The sequence below is a fragment of the Natator depressus genome, chromosome 5 (assembly GCF_965152275.1).
Source record: "Natator depressus isolate rNatDep1 chromosome 5, rNatDep2.hap1, whole genome shotgun sequence".
In the NCBI taxonomy this organism is placed as follows: domain Eukaryota; kingdom Metazoa; phylum Chordata; order Testudines; family Cheloniidae; genus Natator; species Natator depressus.
In genome coordinates, this window is record NC_134238.1 from 112,436,075 (window position 1) to 112,458,012 (window position 21,938).

The 21,938-nt window shown below is 39.8% G+C and overlaps 1 protein-coding gene across 16 annotated transcripts in view; it reads right to left on the bottom strand.

Moving 5' to 3' along the window:
- ELAVL2 (ELAV like RNA binding protein 2) overlaps positions 1 to 21,938 on the bottom strand; it is a 169,934-nt gene that overhangs the window by 80,063 nt on the left and 67,933 nt on the right. Inside the window, exon 1 of one of the 16 annotated variants that reach the window (XM_074953476.1) lies at positions 8,710 to 8,731. The exons of the other annotated variants lie outside the window; for them this stretch is intronic. The gene's annotated coding sequence lies outside the window, so the exon portion shown is untranslated. Of the gene's footprint in view, positions 1 to 8,709; positions 8,732 to 21,938 lie in introns of those variants that run through there. 16 annotated transcript variants of the gene reach the window in all.

Here is a 21,938-nt window from a genome sequence, read left to right on the forward strand (position 1 = left end):
GCTGCCCCCCTACCCCCCCATATGAGATTAGACACACAAATCTAGTCCTGGAAAAAAGGAAAAGGAGTATCTAACCTGCCACAACTAATTTTCTAGCCCCAAGACAATTTCCTGTGACCACACTCAGTACATAACCACTCAAATCCCTTGGCCTTCTCTCACCGAATTAAGAGGAGATTGATTACAGGACCTAAATGTCTTTACAAATACTATCAAGGAGGGAAGCAAATTCCTAACCAAACAGCCCTCACTAGTATCACCCTGCCAACCGCCTCTTCCCCTTTATACAGGGAAAAGATTAGCACAAGCAGCTAAAATGTTTTTTATCTACCATACAGAAGAAAGTGAGGAAGATGGGAGTCAAGAAGCAGCCCTCCTGGTTACGAGACTTAGAAATAAGATTCCATTAGTCTGGGATTCGGATAAAATTGTCATTTCTTCAAAATGTTAACACCACAAGATAAGCATACTGTCTTGTCTGAGAAGATTTACATCTAGCCCCTCAACCGTGCCTTAAACCCCATTAGGCATTGGGTAAGGCTGTCCATTCCATCTTCGAGGTTGGTAAAAAAATGGAAATATAAAAGGTGAGTAGCTAGTAAGCTGGTGCACCAGCACCAGAATTCCCTCAATAATGCCTTTACAATGCTTATGAAGGGTCTTCACTCTTGCTTAACAAACTGGAACTCCTATGAGTGTCCTCAGGGGAACAGCTCTTCAGACAGAAAGGAGTTTAACCAGCTAAGAGCAGCCCTGTCAACTCTTAGTCGGATCTGCAGACATTGGTTCCGCCTCAGGGTTAATGATGCTGAAGACTGTGGACAGATCTGAAAGAAACAGCCTGGATACCAGATCATTTGACATCAAGCAGGAGATTAAACAGTAGCTTCACCGAAGTGTTTTTAAAAATGTGCACAAATCTACTACCTTTAGGATACAGATGTTAAAAGGTTACATTCTAGATATGGGTTTATTTTAATAATGTTTTACTGAAAAAAGGCCTCTTAGGAGGACCTCTAAAACCAATGTTTTTGGAAGTTAATATGATGCTATAGAAAGTATCCTTAAAAGTTAGTAAGTAAAAATGTAGAATATGGTCGAAGAATCCCCCACGTGAGACTATCATTTGACTAATACCAATTTATTCCCTACTGGGTCAAGACAATATTAAGTCTACTATTTTAACTGCTAAACCCATATCCTTTTCAGGAAGCCATTGGAAAGTCAATTTTAGATTATTTAAAAAAAACATTTCCGGAGACAAATGCACCGTTGTAAATACCACTTTTAAATAAAGTGAGGATACAGACTATTTTCCCAAGAAAGTTATGCCCAAGAGAAATTTTTGGTGCACCTGCACACGAAAGGATATAAAAAAAAAAAAAAGACAAGACACTGGATCTGAATGAATCCTTAGGCATGATTTTGTAGGCGATAGCTGCAATATACATTTCACAAAATATGGTTTGATGGTAAGACATATTTATGAAGGGAAACTACACACAGTAGATATATTTAAACATGTGAATTATTTGAGAAATTACAAAGTACCACCAGATAATAAAATGCAAAGAAAACAGTGGATAAAATTAACAGATAAAATCCCAGTTTCTGACTATTAAAAAAAAAAGTAGCTAAAAAATTTCAAGTTTGAAATTCTGCAAAAAGCGACGTTTTGGAGAATATCAGTAAGTATCCATGACATTTTTGGACCTGCTATACAGTAGAACCTGAGTTACAAACACCTCAAGAATGGAGGTTGTTCTTAACTCTGAACAAAAGGTTACAGTTGCTCTTTTAAAAGTTTACAACTGAACATTGCCTTAATATAGCTTTGAAACCACTACGCAGAAGAAAAATGCTCCTTTTAACCATCTTAATTTAATGAAGCACAGAAACAGTTCCCTTACGTTGGAAAGTTTTTAATAAAAAAAATTCCCTTTAATAGTTTACATTTAACAGTACTATATTTCCCCCCACCCCCCGCCCACCATCTCCGCTGCTGCCTGATGGTGTATTTTGGGTTCCAAATGAGGTGTGTGGTTGACCTGTGAGTTTGTAACTCTGGTGTTTGTAACTCTGAGGTTGTGCTGTACTTCTGAAAGACCCCTGCCAAGAGGCTTTAAAGCTAAACTATTTCCACAGAGGTAACTGTACAATAGGGGAATTAAAAAAACGTGCTTCCGCTCAAGCAGTATAAGAATCAGCCGCCATTTCCCATTTTAGAAAGAGAAATACTGATTTTTCTTTCCCCTTAGACATTCAGCTAAAGGTGAAACACAAAGTAAAGAGCACTACTTTTCCCTTTACTTTTTTTGATGAACAGATTCAACACTCTTCCATGTAGCTTTCCAGCTTGCTTTATACATTTCAGATATTAAATTCGTATTTTTCTCATTGGTAGAAGGCCTTGCAAAAGATCTTTGGAATAAAAGGATGTCACAAAAGGCTGTAACTTGAGCTGCAGCATTTTCAGTCCCCAACTGGGGCAGAGGTATGCTCTTTACACTGAAGACACTCTAATCAGCATTCTCTACCTTGTCCTTTATTTATGGAATGGGAGAGCTGCGGCTTGGTTTATAGCCTCATGTAGCTTCTGCTCTCTCCTTCAAAGACCTTGTTCAAGATCAAGTAACGGGAGGAAAATGACAACTATATTAGGATATTGCCTAGCTATTGCCTAATCCAGAATTCATTTTGACAACTGCCAGAGCCAGGTGCTTCAGAGGAAGAGGCAAGAAACTCCACAATGGATAATTATGGAATATCTTATGATAGGAACTTCAGATACTTCCTAATGCCCAGAAGCCTTTAGGAAAAAAAAACACAAAAAACCAAAACCCAACTTATTTGTCATCACTGTGAACAGTCCAGTTATCCACATCTAGTCCTTTTAAAAATCCTACCAAAAACTCAACCTAAATGATCTTAGGGCAATGAGTTCCACAGGTTTAGATAATTATTTCCTTTTGTCAGTTTTAAATGTTCGGTCTTAACTATATAGCTGACGTCCCTTGGGGTTTTTTTTGTTCTTTTCTTAAGAAGTGTGCTTTTACTGATATATTTGTCCTGATATATCTTCACCATGCCATTTATTGCATTGTTCCCCCTTATTAGTCTTCTCTTTAAACCAAAGAGTTCAGATCTTTTCCAGCTTTACCATGCCACTACTTTTGCCTATTCCTAAGCACTCGTATGCCTTTGAGATAAGGAACCAGAAGTTAACAGTATTTCATGAATGCATACCACTGGTTTTATATGGTGTCCTAATATTTTCAGTATCGTTCTCTTCACACATCCTAATTCCTGTGCTTTATTTACCCTTTGCTTCATATTGAACATGTATTTTCATTGAACTGCCCACAATAAGAGCCCAGAGCTGAATTGCTGCAGTTTGTTTAGAAGAAAGGACAGGAATATAAAATGTAACCCACCACTTTATTGCACTGCCAGAGAATAGCACAACCGACAGCTAGACACTTTTAATCAGCTCTAAAGCAGAGATTTTCAAAAAAAATGGGTGCCTGAAGTTATGCTTCTAAATCCATATTTTGGAGCTTAGTTTTGTGGCCTAATTTTGAAGAGGAGTGCTGAACACCCAACAGCTCACTTTTAAAAACGATGGCCTTATACAACTATTATCTGCGATAACATTGCTAAAGTTTGCGTTTTCAGGTTTAACCCTAACGGAAGTGCCCCCAACATGACAGGGCTGCCATTTTACATAGGGTGTTTGGCCAATGGACAAATCAAAGCCAATTCTAAATTTCAGTGCTGGATGCAAACCAGGATGTAAGTACAGTGTCTCACACTTGTGAAAATAAATAGCCAACACCACCACAATAAGGGATTTCCTTAAACTCCTATTGCCGCTAGCACAGCCCAAAATTGTACATAACTAGCAGTAAAAAGTAACAGTAACAGCGTCCAATTTGAGTCAAGCAACATGACTGAAATGGAAATAAAGATGTGATTTAAGAATGTCAACTCACTAAGAATTAAGATTAAAATGAATATCTATTGTATCTCTTAAGTCATCAGCTTCTATAGAATCACCCCAAAAGACATTTAAAAAAAATAAAAAGTAGCCAAAACACACTGCAGTTTCTATTGCTCTATTTCACTCAAACATTCTTAAAACAAGTTTATCACTGAAAGTTAAGATGGCCCACTTTCTAGAGTGATTCACTTGCTTGCTTCAAAGAAACTGATCACCAGCTATCCACAGAAAGGAGTTTTTCCTCCCAGCCCCCAGAGGAAAGTATTACACAATTAGACAACATTGTGGAACGATCTTCAAAAGTGCTCAATGCTGCCTGAACTTTGCTCCAATCAAAAACTTGAGCAGAGCAGAGGTAGTCCAACACAGAATGCTTTTAAAGAGCCAACCCTTTCATCTTTCTCCGTTGTACTTAGCTATGCTCAACAATGAAAAGCAGCCAGAAATCCTCGACAGTTAAACACCGTAAAATCCCTTCTTTAGAGACTGAGTTTTGTCCAAACACCCTTCTCCCAGCTCTTCAGACAAATTTACATTTCTCCCATATTGTGGCTGTACAAGATTTTTTTTGCTCATATCATAGTGTGCAAATACTATTGCTTATTCACTCTAGAGAGAGAAAGTTACCTCCCTATCCCACCCCCATTTCCCCTACAACTCTCTCTATAGCAACTAGGTTCAAAACATGACAAACTTAAATAGAAGACCAATATATAGGTAATACCGATCTACTAATCTTGAGAATGACTGGAATATAGTGTTGATGCTATTCAAACACTTCTTCACCATGCTTATTCGTCTTAGTACTGTGCCCTTGTTGGTCAACCCAGCAAATGCCTTCACAACTCTCCCAGATCCCAAATCTCAGATTAATCCTTAAATTCAGGATTTGGCTTCCTTTATAACAATTCACTTAGTTATGTTATTTGTGTTTGTATGGAGGACTCTGAGTGCTGACTCAGGTCCCACTGTGCTAAGCACTGTACTAACATTTAGCAATATTCTGTCTCTGCCCAGTATTTCATGCAAACAAGTACCCTTCCGGTAAGGAGAAATAGGTCGTTCGTATCCTAATCAGGCTTCATGCTAATTTCTCCATTTTGTTCATAATCAAATGTTTCCACACAGCAACAAGGAACCCTTTTCACCCTATAAAAGCAGGCTTAAGTTTTTAAAAACCTTACCTTAGTCTTTCACACCTCCCAGAGAAGACTATTTTGAGTTATCCAAGATGACGACTAATTTTTATTCCTACCCTGTTTCTTAGGTTTCAACTATCATCTTAAACTCCACTTTGTTCATGCAAAGTTATCAAATCCTGTATGAGATGGAATGTTTTATACCTTCCTCTGAAAGAAGAGGCGCTAGTCATTGCCAAGTCAGGTTCTCCTATTTGTCTGAAGTGACACTGCCTTGGGCAGAGACTACCTGTAGTGTTAAAAGTTGTGAATTTCTGCAACATGCACACACAAATGATTAAACTGAGACACTCATTTGCACAACTTGGAATAACTGCCTCATCATACATAGTTTTCTATTTCCCACAGTTTTAGACCTATCAGTTACATGTCTAGCAGTTACAGTAGTGTACCAGGACTCTCGGTTCTATTCCCGTATCTCCCACTAACGCAGCATGACCTTTAACGAGACACTCAGTTTGTGCCTCGGTATCTCAGTTTTCTTGCCTTTATAATATGTTTTATAGGGTCTTTCATCGGAGTATTCTGGAGCAGAGTTAATTTCTCCTAGTATGAACAATTCTTGCTAAGCTCCCCTTAGCTATTACCCTCATTTCCCACATGTGCATTTTACCCTTCCATCTGCACTCACAAAGCTCAATAACCCTTCCATAAGATAGTGGAAGTAAAAGCAAAAGGGAACCACATTAGAGGCCAAGTGCAACATCCTGCTCCAGTCTTCAATTCTAACGGGACCCAGTGATGCTGCAAAAATTGCACCTGCTCTTGGATTTAGAGGAGAAAGTGTCTCATGCTGACTGAAGAGAACAAATAATGATCCTCAAGGTCCAAGTTGGGACACACGGCTAAGCATCAACACAAAAAGTTAATTATGCATTTTTGATGTTCCCCCTTTAACTGACAAAATGAGAACGCTTTTCTACACTTTAAAAAACCACTACACCTACGGCTACCAAAAATACTCCTCCATTTGTAACACAGAATTGTGTATGCTTACTGAAAACCTTCATCCCCACAGATTTTTCTCCAAGTTCACCTGTCTTTTATAGAGTCACATCCTCAAATCCACAGCCGTTTGCACTAAACACTGACTTAAAAAACATTCTACCGAGCTTTGGCCACTTTTACTGTAACTAATTCTATTAGTACACTTAAATCAATGAAGAACCTCCTACAAATGGAGAACTACAACACATGGGCTACCAAGGTAATAGTCCCACACAGCCCTGTCCATCTCTCAAAAAAAAACTATTCCAGAAAAACATCTCTAGGGATGACAACAGTTCTTTGTCCCTACTCATTCACTCCTTGGTGTACTGGATGAGGCTGCCAGCTGTGATGTGCTCTGAACACAATATTGGAAAAGGAAGACTATTGAATGGGGGAGGAGAGAAAGTTCCCACCTGTCTATTTTAAAAAAGCCTAGCTTCAACCCACTGACATACTGAAATAATGTGTACCGTCACTCCCACTGCCTTCACCATCTCAAAGTACAGCTGGGAACTGGAATTTAAAAGTGAATGTGTGTCAGTGGTTTGTACTGTGACTCCCCCAAGCTACTGAAAAATGTATAAGGAACTTTGCCAATACCAATAGTTGACATCATAACCGTAAGTTTGGCTACTTCAAAAGCTAGGAAGAGTCATATCAGAAAGAAAAGGTATGCTCGGACAGGTAACAGATTGAGAAGTCACCAAGGGAAAGGGGAAAGAAGAAAAAAGAGGGGGCAAAAATAGGGAATATTAGAAGACTTTGCTCATATGAAATGAAAATTCTTATCATTAATGTGCTCTGCTTAATTACTACATCCTCTGACTGATTGGGACTAATGAGCAGCATAGGGTTCAAGGACAAGGCAAAGTTTGTACCTTGAGGAAGTTTTTAAACCTATGCTGGTAAGAATAAGCTTAGGGGGTCTTTCATGCAGGTCCCCACATCTGTACCCTAGAGTTCAGAGTGGGGAAGGAACCTTGACAATCAGTCTGACTTCTGTTCATTACACACAATGACAACTTGCTTTGTATTTAGCAATTTTCTGTTGAAGCTCTTCATTTGCATTCCACAAGGAATCTCTCTCTCGTTTGATGGGTTATTTAGTTACAGGGGAATACACAATGTAAATGCTACTACATAATGGGATATGGATAAATGAGAACAATGGAAGTAACATCTCTCTAGTTTTAATGAAGTTTAAATGATGTTTAAACACCAAATACACTTATACTTTTAAGTATCAATTTGATCTGTACAAATATCAAAGTAACATGGCCTGGGGCTCCAGCATCACCACCTCACCCACCTGTAACTCACGTATTAATTGTAAGACTAAACCAACATATGGGGATAAGAGTCTTGTCCGTAGCTGCTAGGAAATGTAATAGGTGTGTCACTCTGCATTGTTTTTAAGGGTATTGTGGTGTTTCCTAAAACAGATAGAATCAAACTGTGTGGAAGGGATTTTGTCAGCAATTTGCACTTTAAGTGGTACAAAATACCATAGTATGTAACAGCCGACAAAGCAACACAAAACTGCTACACAGGTGTAAAGAGGCTTAGGTATTACTGGTTGCTATGGAAACCACAATTTCTTCACTTATGTTTAAAAGTCACAGAACATTAGTGAAGTTTGATTTTCCTAGGAGGAGATAGGACTATTTAGAAAAAAACTGAAACAATAAGTGCGGCTGAAAATGTACGCAGTCACGAGCACGTATCACAAGCAGAGTTAGCAGGAAGAAACCCCAAATCTTTGTAAAGTTGGGGGTGCCCCCCCCCCGAAGAGAAAAAGACAAAATCATCAGGATCTTCAGAACCAAGCTTAAGAGTTTCACAGGGTTGAATCCTTGAGCGTCCAGCTGACACAGAAGCAGAGCTGCAAAAGAGCTCCAGGCAGGAAGGAGTATAAGGAAACAAGATGATCGCGTCAGATAAAAAGAATGAAGGATAACTGGTGCCAGGCATACTTCCTGGTATTTTAAACCAACTGGGAAGACAGTGGTCACCATATGTACAGCATGTCAACAATTCTATGGAGAAGCTGTAACAGAAGCCCTGCAAGACTATGCCTGGGCTGGACAGTTTTCATGAGTCCATTCACCCAGCCTTGCATAAATGGATAGTGAAACTCTTTTGCTCACCATAAGCAGCATAGCTCATGATTAACATGATCTGATATTTCCAACCAGTTTTCATAACTGCAAAGAGCATGTTACTGAAAGCACACTACCAGAACTTGGGTTAGAGATCTGACTGCAGACGCTCATTAAACCTCCTCAGAGGCATCTTCTAACAACTAACATTTGTAAGCCACCATATGGATTTACACCAAGAGGGTAAGAAATCTGAAAACCGAGCCAGAAGCCATAAGAGAAAGGATCCTAGACATGCAGATGCACACTGAGGGAAAACAGACAACACAAAATGGCCTTGATTCTCTGTGGAACTACATACAATCAAGATCAGATTCATGTTTTTGAATATTTAAAAAAAAAAACACACCACTATATTCACCTCAGTGAAAATACGTGTTCATGATCTGCTGACAGATTTTGACCACAGCTCTGATCAGCTCATCTAGCTGAGGAAGCAGCTGGAAGGGTAGACTGGCCCCAGATAGAAGAGGTTTCTTAGTAGCAGAAGTTGCCACTAGCATCCTGAGAAACAAAAAGTCTGAGGTTAAGACGCAGCCAGAATGATGATTACTTGGTCAGCATATTCTCAGATGCTTCTTTGCACAAGAGGGAAAGACGCAAGTGGTGTCCTGAAAAACTGAGATCACTACTTCCTAATCTTCTGAGTCCTAATGAAGTTTTAAAGATTGAATAAGAGAAACTTCAAGAGTATATTTTTGTTGTTGGCACTATTTCCATTTGCCAGGTAAAGTCTTCCTGATGCATGAGTGGCAGATCCTTTGAGTTCAACTGGCAGAGATGTGCAAGCAAACCTACTACTTTGATAGACTACAACGATCCTCCAAAAGCTGCTTTGTTGCATTACAGATGTAAGCTAATTCCAGTTTACTACAGCCATTACTGATGGAAAGAAAGAGAGAGAGAGACTGACTTAATGCCAGTCAAAAGCAACTTATAGCTCAGAAATCAATATATATTATCTGGATAACCCTAAAGTTCAGAAGCTGAATCCCCTCCAATTTTTTGAGCATCCTTTGTGAAGGGCTGAAACCAGAACCAAACATAGTATTCCAGTAACAGTCTCAAAGCCACAAAGGATATGTCTACACTGCAACATCTACACCACAATTAAACAGTCCCATAGCCCAAGCTCTGCAAGCCCAAGTCAGATGGCGTGGGCCAGCCACAGATATCTAACTGTAGTGTACACATACCCGAAGAGGTAATATCACTTCCCTATCCTACTTGATCTCAGGATGGACCAATTTAAAAATCAAGGTTTCCTCCTTGATTTAAGTCTCGTTTTGCATTTGCACTTTATTGCCATAAGGAGAAATTCATTCTCATTGATTGTGATAAGCACTAACATGTTGATTTACATGGAATTTGGTATATTTTGCTAGCCATGAAGGATACAGTGTATTTATACATATTTAGATTAGCAATTATATAGCTAAACATACATTTATTCAAGTTGTAATTCTTTTAAATTGTTAAAATATGCAAATGACATTTCTTATTTACTAGGTAATTTCTTACACAATTTGCATCAAACTGTATTTGCATGGAAATTGGAATTCAATTCTAAGTGTACAAAAATAGCCTTTTAAAATTATTATTCAAATAAGGCTACTTTAAATATGCTGGATGCATAAAGAAAAGTTTATAAAAATAAAATGAAAAACAATTTATTAAAGAAAGGAAATATTCACTGCTAGTGAATTCAGATTATTTCTGGTCAGCATGGGCCAGATTTTCTAAAGATATTTAGGTGCCTAAAAATGCAGGTATGCGCCTTCTGGGTTTTCAAAAATGCCTAAGCAGGTTAGGTACCTAAATTCCACTGAAATCAATGGGAGTTGAAATCAGTATGAGTTAGGCACTGTTGAAAATCCCAGTAGTCACCTGCATTTGTAGGTGCCTTAACTACCTTTGAAAAATCTGGCCCCACATAATTCAAGTGGTTAGAATTAGTAGATCTCATCCTCTCCCACCTGTTTTTTAATCACTACGTGGAAGAGAAAAACAAAAAACTGATTTTTTCCCAAAATTACCAGTCAGCTTCTCAATTCTGAAAGAACTAGTCCAAATGAAGAAAATATTCTCTCTGCAGCTGCTAAAATGAAACCAAGAGTAATTAAAGCAAAATCTTCTCTGCTCAACAGAAAGTACTGACATTTGGAAAAATGTCAATACCAGCATTTAATCCATTGTAAAAAAAACCCTGCAAATACAGAAATTAATGAAGTGCCTGACATTGTGACATTTATAGATCTTGAGCTGGCTGCAAAGAAGTTAAAGATGTTTTCCCCCGATTCTGTATGAACTTCAAAAAAGCAGCTCCCTTTAACTTATTACTATCTGATAGCTAAATGATTCAACATTAATCTATTAAAATCAGAGAGTTAGGCTTTAACGAAGGTGGTCATAATTTCAATTTTAATACTAAACAGACTTAAGTGAAAAACATGAATTTATTGTTTTAAAATCATTTTAAATCCATTCTACTCTATATTCCACATTAAAGATACCTGACAACTGCATTCACTCTTTCAGCTACAGCACTGAGGCATACAAATCATCCCGTTAAGCCTTAAATACTGACAGAACATTAGCTTTTTCAAAGTTTCTGGAATTTCCTAAGCATTCCACAATTACCAAAAATCAACATTAGTGCAGAGACTTCCTTGGCCAATTATTTTAAAGCTCTTAGGTGAGAGTTATCCAGTCTTGCCTATTAAAAATGTTAAACAGACGCTGTTTTACAACTTTGTTACTGCTGGAATAGAAAGTATTTCATTATTACAGAATTACACATGTACATCGTCCACCTTGTTTCCAAATAAAGAAAAGAAATATTTATTGAACACTGCCTTTTATATAAGCAATTTTACCATCTTGTACTACGTTTAGAAAAATATCATTAAGATTTTTTTTTTGCTTCTAATGGATTTTTTTTTAAAATGCATTTGACTGTCCTTAACCTTACTGGCAATAGATTTTTCTTCACTTATCCGTAGCTTCCCTATACTGAAGTTTATATTTGTCTGTAAAATGGTGCTTCAAGGGATGCGGTCAACACACGGAAAGTCACCTTTTTCTTTCACTAGTTTTAAGCAATATTTAAGTCACAAAAATGGAAAGTCGTGGGGAAAGAGTTACTTCCCACCACCCCCCATTTGTTAACTCTGTACCTTTGATAATATTTAGGGTACGCAAGTTAACGGCTTCATACTCTCATCTATACGGTCTCATGTTCTGGAAGTTTGCTTTTGTTTTTTAGACAGTCCACTTTCTTTTTACATGAAGGAAGGGTCTCAAAGATCACCTGGAATTGGATAAAGCCTTCCTTAAAAATAAATATTTTTTAAAAAGAGCACAATCTTTTAAAACAGTGTTATCAGAAACTTGCATTGAATAATAAAACCCAAAGAACTCAAATTAGCTTCCTCATTTCAACCTTCCAGTGCCATCTAGACATGCCCCCCTCCCCCCCCAAAAAGGTCAAAAGCAATACTTTTTTGGAATTGGAAGTCAAGTCCTACATCACATGGAAATACAGATATGACATTACTCAGAACATTAACGGGGCCACTGAACAGCGTCAACCAAATAAAAAATTCTTAAGGATTTAGGTAATTACTCAAGTAACTGTTTACTGAAGTGAGAACACAGAAAAAAAAAATCAAACCTAATTTCTCAATTTGCTTTTTCAAACAAAATGCTTAACACCAAAATAAATATTTTGCATGCATTCAATTAACACAGACTTCTCTTTTATGAAAGTTTTAGAAGGTCCCAGGCCAAGTCTTGTGTAAGTAATCTTTGCAACAATTTGCACCTGGGGAAGATTCATCTACTGAAAATGGGTCCCCTACACATTTCTTTTATAAACTCCTGAAGTCAACAGAAGTTGCAGGCACATAGCCCGACAGGACAACTGAAACCTGAGCTGTAACAGAACCTACTATGGAAGGGAAGAGAAGTCAAGAATTTCTGATCGTTTGCTTACCGGAATTTGAGCTCCAAGTGGCTCAGTCTGCCAGCTAAATCAGAAATCCATTTGGTATATACTAATTTTCTTATACAAGCCTCTGATTTTTCTAGCACATTACAAGCTGTTAACTATAATTAGAGGATAATGGCACAGTTGCGGTGTTTTACTATACAATCCACTACATAAGTGGATTAGCTACAAGGCTGAAGGTATTACCAGGGCTCTTGTAGGAATCGCTAAAGAAAGATTCAAGAATCTTGAGGAGGAGAGTTTTGCTTTTAGTGAGGCAGGTGACAGAAAGCATCATCATCAGCCTTCTACTGATAGACCACAGAAAGAATAAATGGTAAAGTAATTCAGCTGGTTGAGAGGGTCCACTCAAAATGTAATTGAAGTAGCATCAATTATTTTTTAAACCTATTGTAACTGAATTACTTGACCCAGAAACCTGTACCAGTAGGTTTTGACCTAGTATAGTTATCAACTTGAGTCATCTACTCTTTATACATGGTTCCATCCAATTTTCAACAGAATTCTGAATGACCCAGCAATATGGAGGTTGTCATTAATTACAGTAGGCTCAATGCAAACAAGATTGTTTCTTCTCTCCCCTCTCCTCCAATCAAACTTTATACTGAAGGCACCCAGGTTTTAGGTTAAAGATGTGCTGTGCTGTGCTGTAGCTCCCAAGTAGAAGTAGATACAAGAAGTGCTAGCACGGTTATAGGATTTACTAACAATGCCTCACTGGCATCTCAAATCATCAAGCTTACCCAGTTCACTTAAGCAGACATCAGTAGAGAACATTCATTTTATGGTGAAGTTCTGTGACCCACATTACCAAGCTTTTAAACCAAGGTGTAAAATTTACCATTTTCATTAGCAAGGTTTACAAGCTAGCAATTGCTGAAGGGAAAGGTGTTAGATACCAAAATGAACACAGCTTCTGGCAAGAATTTTCTTAAGTTAACTCTTATCTGAAGATCACTATATTTATTTATACACATGCAAGCTTCATTCTTGAAAGGAGAATTCCAAGGGTCTGGCTCGGGGAATACACGTAGTGGCATATGGAACCTTTCATTTCTAAGGCCCAGGTTTGAAGATAGTAACCATTTACAGTGACTAGTGACCTGGTTTAACTGTAGGATAGCCTGTATAAATTGAGTTGGTGGCCTTCCACTAGTTTCTAGCACATAGGTATGGTTCGGGGCTTCCATCCCATCCTCTTGCCACCGCCCCCCCCCCCCCCCTGCAGTTCTGGGCATCAAGCTCATGGCTTCCTCCCCCAGCAGCTCCTGCCGGGCTGGGGATTCTGCTCCCAGTGGCTGAAGCCAGGCAGCCCGGGCTCGGGACCTCTCCCCCGACTCCAGCCAGGGCTTGGGGCAGTCCGGGCTGAGGGCTTCTGCTCCTGGTTGCTCCAGCGGAGCTCAGGGTTCCCCTGCCACTCCAGCCTGGGCAGCAAAATACAATCAGCATCCTCCAGCAGCATGCTTTACAAGGTGCTCTGTCCACTTGCTGAGGGAACAGTGGAGGAGCCAGTTTCTCCAGTGGCAACTGATCCAGAGATGAAGCAAGTCTCTGAAACCATTAACCCACAAGAGTCACTTGGAAGCAAGCAGTTCCACCTGATAGACTCTCTGTGGCAATGGAAATGGCAATCTTGCCAAGTCAAAGATCACATGTTAACACTACATTCAGACACGAAATCTGGTTTCTCAAATTGCTGGAGAGATCTTCTGAAAGGAGCTCAGCCAGTGATGGAAGCATAGGAATAAGGGAGGATACCGAAACCCCTGCCTCACCCCGAGGCCGCCACCACAGCCACCCAGGTTTAAATGACTAAAAACATTTGTAATGTAACACCTCAGGGGAGACTGACAATGTTTTCTTCCTTGCTTTCAGAGAAAGATTTAAGAGGAACGCCATAACCTGTTCTCTCTACAGTGGGCTATGCTTTGAGAGGGTCACAGAACTTCCTTCTTAAGAGTGCGACTATCTCCTCTGCCAAGAGCCTTATAGATTATTCTCATGAGGGGGGAGAAGGCACAAGGGAAAGGGTCTACCTGCAACTGATAACTGGACTTCCTCCTCTGGTGCTGGGGACTGGAAGCAGAGGAGCAAATCTCTAAGCAGACAACCATTGTACCTTTTCTCAGTCGGGCCATGGAATTTTTGGGGAGGGGGTGAGGTGGGGTGAAGGGGAAGAAAGGAGACTGCCAATGGCTGAGCCATGAATCTAAGATAAACACTTGGAATTCCAACAGAGACTGTGTCCAGAGGAATCATCCTCTGCTGTGTCCACACTTGAGATGGCCTAAAGCTCTGCAGAGGGGCTGTAGGTGTCCAAGGACATACTGATCAGGAAAGGGGGGGGGGGGGGGGGAAGAATTGCTGCAACGTAAAACCAGCAATAGCAAGAGGTTGCTTCTGCTGCTCTATAGTGCAAAGAGATAGGAAGTGACTTGGGGAGATAAAGGGGGTGGAAATGTAGATTCAGGGTTAAAAAGGAGCCAGAATTGAAGGCTCATTGGCCACTTACTTGCTTCTGAAGAGAGAGATTTGGCCATTCATCTACCATCGGTGGCAACCGAGGCAAAGAAGGATCATTTTATAACCTTTGGAACTCCGGAGGATCATAAAATAATCCCTTGTTCAATGAATGCATCCAGTTTTCATGCACATTGTCCCTTTGACTATTTTTGGCAAAGCTAGGAAAGGGTCAGAGTGAGGAGATATTAAAGTTTTCAGATATCCAGCTGCAATTTCACAAATCTGTTCAAGGGACTAAAACCATATAGTACATAATAATCACATTTGGAAAGAAAAAAGCCACACTGGATGGGATGCCCACTTCTCAAGCTGATGCAAGAGTATTAGGTAATAGTGAAGAAGTTAGTCTGCCACTTCCGGAATCCCAGAGTTCTCTACTACAGGGCACAAGAAGCCATATCCAATTGAAGTTACCTAGGTTGACAAACCAAACCGCTGCCAAGAGTCAATGGATTTCTCCAGGTGAGGACAAGGTATACATCCCAATCACATGAAAGCCTGGGAAATCTGAACCAAGTCAATACAGAGCAGCTGCAAGACAGTGAGTTTTAGTCCACAGCTTCATACCTTCTTAATGCAAGAGAAACAGAGCGTTCTCTATTTGTAATTACCACGGTTATTCTAGCTACTGAAACTTTACAAGGCTTCAATGCTTACTCACTGATGGGCTAAATAAGGATAGTAGGTAAAGAGAATACATGTGCTAACACTAACTCCCATGAAATCCACCCCACATCTCAAGCATCAGTAACACACCCAGCCATTCTGTGTGCAGAGATTTGGTACCAACTTTCCTTTTGCCTTTTCTTGTGCACCAAGGAAAGATAACTGGCAGCCTCCTCTCCATCCCACCATCAAAAGAGACAGTGTCAGGTGAAGTCTTTCCACAACTACTCCCCTCCCACTCCAATTTCAAAATGGTCTCAAATACACTATTTTTCAAGCTTCCATTATTGAAGCACATATAGAAAAAACAAGTGATTTTGTGCAAGATAAAAATCTTAAGTTCTTTAAAAAAAGGGACACCCAAGAAAAACATTTATAGCACTCTATTAGTAGGTGTTTTGCAGTACAGTTCCATCTCATCTTCTGAAGTCCAGAAAGATTTGATAAGTGCTCTTCTAGATTTGTAGAGTAGAGAAAGTGAAGGATACTTTTGTTAGAAGTCCTTCCCTCCACACCACTCTTTTCCAAACCTGCTGAAAGACGGGAGGACTGACTGACCTCCACTGGCTATAGTAAGCCGAATGCCTTTTCACTAACATCAGATGTTTCATTTCAGCTGAACCACAATAAATTTAATCATCTAAAGACAGCCGTATTACTCCAACCTAGAGAATCATTGTTCAAAGTTTTGTGCTCACTCCCCTGCTTCTGTGACAGAGGACAGGTAGCTCTTTCACTGAATTCCACCACTGTGGAATCCATTTATGCTTTGTTGGCCACACCTCAGAGGGCACTGCGCTAAAATCTCAGAGCTTGGCAACATTTACCTTTGGTATTTCACAAATGCATAAGTGTTTAGTCAGTGAAATGTTGAAAAGCAGGATTCATACCATTCCTATTTGCACGTATTCTTGCTAGTTAGTAGTAGAATAAGAATCCTACAGCTGTAATCCCATTTCTGTTCTACTCTACTACCCCATAGCCTGGTGACTTTCTACTGGCAAACATCTACTTTAAGAGCAGTCCCCACACCTCAAGTTTATAGGAGAAATACTAGCTCTACAGTTTTATGATCCAAGTGCAGGGTTTGTTTTTTTTTAAAAGCCATTTTGAAAGCCAGAGGCAGTTGCCTTTTTTGGAACTGAGAGTTATTAACAAAAAACAAAAGCAGCAGCTTGTGGCTAGAATGTGACTTCAGGTTAATATGTTTTACACTCTGTTTAAGATTTAGTCTGACAAGCCATGTTATTTTTTGATATAGCTGAACACCCTGCAGCACTAGACAGCTTATGACCAGAGGAAAGAGGACCAGCCTCATCAAGCAGGCTTCTTTTAGCTAGTCTTACCTACTTATTGCCCAACACAGAACCTCACCTGGTACTGGTTTGAGAGAGATGCTTTCTAGTCTAACATTATAGCTTTACAAGTTTCCCCACCCTCCTCAGTCCTTGGTCTACATATTCTTCATAAAGACGAAGACTCATCTTCAAAATAGTTACACTCTTAGTTAGGTGACCACTAAATTCTTCCAAGTCATTGTTTGCTTTTATTCTTATCCCATAAGCAGAACATTTTTCAGCCTAGTACTATTTCGCATTCAGGAATGAGCCTTCAGGTGTTTGACACAGGATTTGGTATATCAGAGGATTTAACTAGCTCATTTCATAGTAGGACATCCCGCACTTAAACAGAATTTATCAACACAGGCAACAGCATTTCACTTCCTTTGCTGCCGAGACAAAATGAAGCTTCATCTTTTCTAAAGCACCCCAAAACACAGTTGACTGAAATCAGCTTTTATAGAGTAACTTTTCACTTCGTAGATATTCCCTTGCCACTCTACAAGCTTCTATTTACAATGAACTATGTTTTGCCATCCATTAGCTCAGACAGTGTAGCGTAATTCAAGCCCTCCTTTATCAACATTTCCTCCCCCACCCCATTACACGTCTGCTCACAACATGAGCACCATTGCCTGTCAACTACCAACTCTTACTTTCAAGAACATATGAATCATTGTTATATTTGTAACAGGTATACAAAGTAGAAAATTGTAACTTCTCTGCAGCGTATAAAGCATTTTATTTCTACATATTTAACAAGAGGTCTTATTTTCTATTCCGTGTGCCAGCTCAACTTCAGGTCTCTGCATATTACACATCAGAGTCTCAATACAGGCCAAAAATATTCAAGATCTGGCACAGGAGAAGTCCCCCTGGATGTTCTAACAGGTTTCCCCCCCACCATCTACTATTGGGGATAAAAAGGGCATGCCCCTTTCTTCTTGACCTAAGCACCAGAATGCACAAAGACCTGTCAAATAATTGAGGACCCTAGCAGCTTCCCAAACCCTCTGTTTATGCTGAAACTTGTCCCTTAACATTTAAAAAGTCACACACACACACCCCAGTACAAGTAAATGGTGCTCTACTGAGAAATACCCCCCTGTATGAAGCAATTCAGTTAAGTAAGAGTGTGCCCCACATAATTTAGCTGATCACATGCCAAGCAAGTTATCACAATAAACCGGAGTTGATTACTTTCGTGAAGATGTAGGAAGGGGCCCTGATAGATTACTTCAAAAGGCCACTCAAATGTTCAAGCCAGGTCGGGGTTGGCAGCAGGGTGACCAGATAGCAAGTGTAGAAAAAAAAACTGGGATGGGGTGAGGGGGGGAATAATAGGTGCCTATATAAGACAAAGCCCCAAATATCAGGACAGTCCCTATAGCATAGGGACACTCGGTCACCTTAGTTGGCAGTCTACTTAAGCTTGACTTCTTCTAGCTGCGCATGTAAATATGCATGGGTAAGTGAAGATGAAGTTTGATTAAGTTTCCTTTGTGGTTTGTCCAATCATATAAGCATTCCTGTAAGTTTAGGAACATGACACTGTAAAAAGCATGTTAGTGCAACCAACAGCCATAAATTCAGTCCTGACAGCAAACTGTTGTACAAGATGTTCAAACTTTCACTTAGAGTACAAGCAGTTGGAGCAAATACAGTATGCAGTCTTCAGAAAGGTGTTACAGAATGAAGAAAGAGGAGCCAATATCATGAGAGGATTTGAACAAAAAGCTTTTTTTAAAAAAGTTAAAGCTACAAGAAAGCCATAGTGGATTTCCTAAAAAGAGTCTTCCCACTCCTAAGGAAAGTTAGAGTCTACCTCATCTAAAATTTTGTAAGTGATATATCAGGAGGATATATGGGAAGAAATGCAAAGTTTGTTTTCTAACCTAAAATTCTGATTTTTCCCCAGCACAAATCCACTGCTCAGAATATGGACTAACACGCATGACCACATCTGTGCAATTCAGCAAAAAACAGAGGCAGAATTTTTTTTTTTTTTTAGGAGAGAAACTATAAACTGTTCTTGCTGAACTGACCCCCTTCTCTCCCCCCCCCCCCCCAAAAAAAAAAAAGTTTCCAGGGCTGCGCACACAAAACTGCAATCAAATTTTGAAACTGAAGACGACATTACGTCAAAAGGAAAGGAGGACTTGAGGGCATCTTAGAGACTAACAAATTTATTTGAGCATAAGCTTTCGTGAGCTACAGCTCACTTCATCGGATGCTGTAGCTCACGAAAGCTTATGCTCAAATTGGTTAGCCTCTAAGATGCCACAAGTACTCCTTTTCTTTTTGTGGATACAGACTAACATGGCTGCTACTCTGAAACCTATCATTAGGTCAGTGTCAGAATGATGATATTTTAATCCCACACAACAGGGGTTCTCAAACTTCATTACACTGCCACCCCCTTCTAACAACAAGGTTACTACATGACCCCAGGGAGGGGGGGCCACAGCCTGAGCCCTGACTGCTGAGCGAGGGTGGAGCTCAGGCTTCAGCCCTGGGTCCCAGCAAGTCTAATGCTGGCCCTGTCAACCCCCATTAAAATGGGCTTGTGACCCACTTTGGGGTCCTGACCCACAGTTTGAGAACCGCTGCCATACAACACTCCGCCTTGTCTTGACAACAACAGATAAAAGAATCCCATGCTAACACACACAAACACAGGAAAGGGCATGTGCAGGGTAGGGGATCCCTAAAAGAAAAAAGTCGTCAAAGTTACAGGTAAATGAGTTCGCCCTCTCTCCTGCACCAGATCCATTGTTCTGGACAGAAGTCAACACATGGGAAGTAGAAATCAGTCATCCTCCAACTGCCATATAGAGGTGGTAATAAGATGTGAAAAAAATGCAACATTCTTACTACAAATGAAGGCAGTTGAGCTAAGTGCCAGTAAGTAACCCTTCTCTGGGAAGCAAGAATTAAAACTTGAGGTAGAGTGTATTCAATTAGCACTGAAAAAAATTACTAAAAAAATCTTCCTAGAAGAAATTGTCTCTCCATACATACACATTATCCTGAAAGCCTCTTAGAGGAAATTAAGAATCTGTTGCACAAAAAGGATAGCAACTCAAAGTACAAAATGCTTAAGAAAATAATTAAATGACGTAGTCCTACAGGTTTCCTCTAGAAGCAGGATATTTCTCCAACCAATATGTTGGCTATAAACATCTGGCTCCAGGGTCTGAAACAAAGGTTTCGAGACGGCTAAACAGACAAAATGCAAAGTAGAACTTGAGGATTTGTCTGATCATGTCACAACCAGCAGCCACAAGAAAATATCAGACTTCCTCTACAGATTAGCATAAGAGCTATTCCAGTCCATGAAAGTGGTCTTGGAAAAACTCCTAAATGAAGGATGAGTGAAAGAGGGAAAGAAATGACCTACACATGGCACAGACTAGGACCAGATCTTAAATGAAGCATTAATAAGGGTAAAAAAATGAAATGAGTTTCTGCTTTCTGAATCTGAAAGAAGTGAAAGCCCTGAAAAAAAGAAAAAGCTAGAGGGAGCTCAAAAACAGAGACACGCCTATATGACTGTTTGGCAGTAGCTACTAGAACCTAGCTACCTAATGAGTGGGCAACTAAGAGGCACAAATTTAGAAAAGGGCAAGAAATAGCAGGTTGTATCAGCAGTAACATGCTTCAGCCACAGATTGCAGCATGAGAGGATAAAGTGCTAGGATACACACAATATGCTGGATTTGAAACTAAGCAAGCTCCATTGCAAGCCATGCCAAAAGACATTCTGTGAAGAAATCCAAGGTAACTTCCACAGGGAAAGAAAGGAGTAATTTTAGCAGACGCCTCTTTGAATAACTCAAGGAGCCCCAAAAGTAAACTTACTGAAGTTCCACGTGGGAAGCTTCAAGCACTGGAAGTTAGAAAGAAATGAGAAATCTCTTTAATCAGGTTCACAATATTTGGGATACTTTACAGAATTCCCTGCTTCACAAGAGAAAACAGTAAGCTGTGGTCAACAACATGCTAACAGTACAACTAAAGTCTGGTTTCGTACATCTCCTCCTGCTTAGCAAAATGGCCATTTAGTTCAGATCTGTGCAAGAATCTCTAGAATAAAAAGGTCTGACATGCCAGCTATTAGATGATACTGACTTATCTTGTCTGTTCAGCAATGTCCTGCCCAGGTGACACTGCCCATGGCCTAGAAGCAGAAATACCATTCTCCAGTAGGATACAATCTATTCAGCCCCTACTAGGGGATGTGCTCTACAGCAGTGGTACTCAATCTTTCCAAACTACTAGATCCCTTTCAGGAGTCTGATTTATCTTGCATACCCCCAAGTGTCACCTCACTTAAAAACCACTTGCTTACAAAATCAGACATAAAATACAAGTGTCACAGTACACAGTTACCAAAAAATTTCTTACTTTGTCATTTTCATCATATAGTTATAAAGGGACTCAACTGGAATACAAATACTGTGCTTACATTTCAGTGTATAGTTTATAGAGCAATATAAACAAGTTGTCTATATGGAATTTTAGTTTTGCTCGTGTTTATGTAGCCTGTTATAAAACCAGGCAAATATCTAGAGGAGTTAACGTACCCCCAAAAGACCTCTGTGTAACCCCTGCAGTAGAACCACTGCTCTACAGCTTCTCTCCCCTGGCACCCTTTCTTTGAGCACAGGATTTAGTTGCTCTGCCCATGTAGAATACAGCAATCTTGTTCCACAGTGTTTTCAATAATTTCCAGGACATGAGGCCTCAACACTCCCAATCTTCAAAACAGGATACTGAGATCAGAGTAGACATATTAGACAACCACTTAAAAGGTAATGATATGCCAGATGCCCCTAGATCCTTGGATCAAGTTTTTCTGTCACGGTGTAGAAAGGCAAATGGAGGGTGGGCGGGGGAGGAGAGAAGAGATGGAGGTGAGAAATGGTGGTGAGAGACTAGAAATTTAAACTTCTATACTATGGCATTTGGACGCCATAAACCATTTGACTAAGTGTCAGTAGCCCAGAAGGTGAAAGTAGTTCCCTTTAGGGAATCCTAAAATAGCCAATT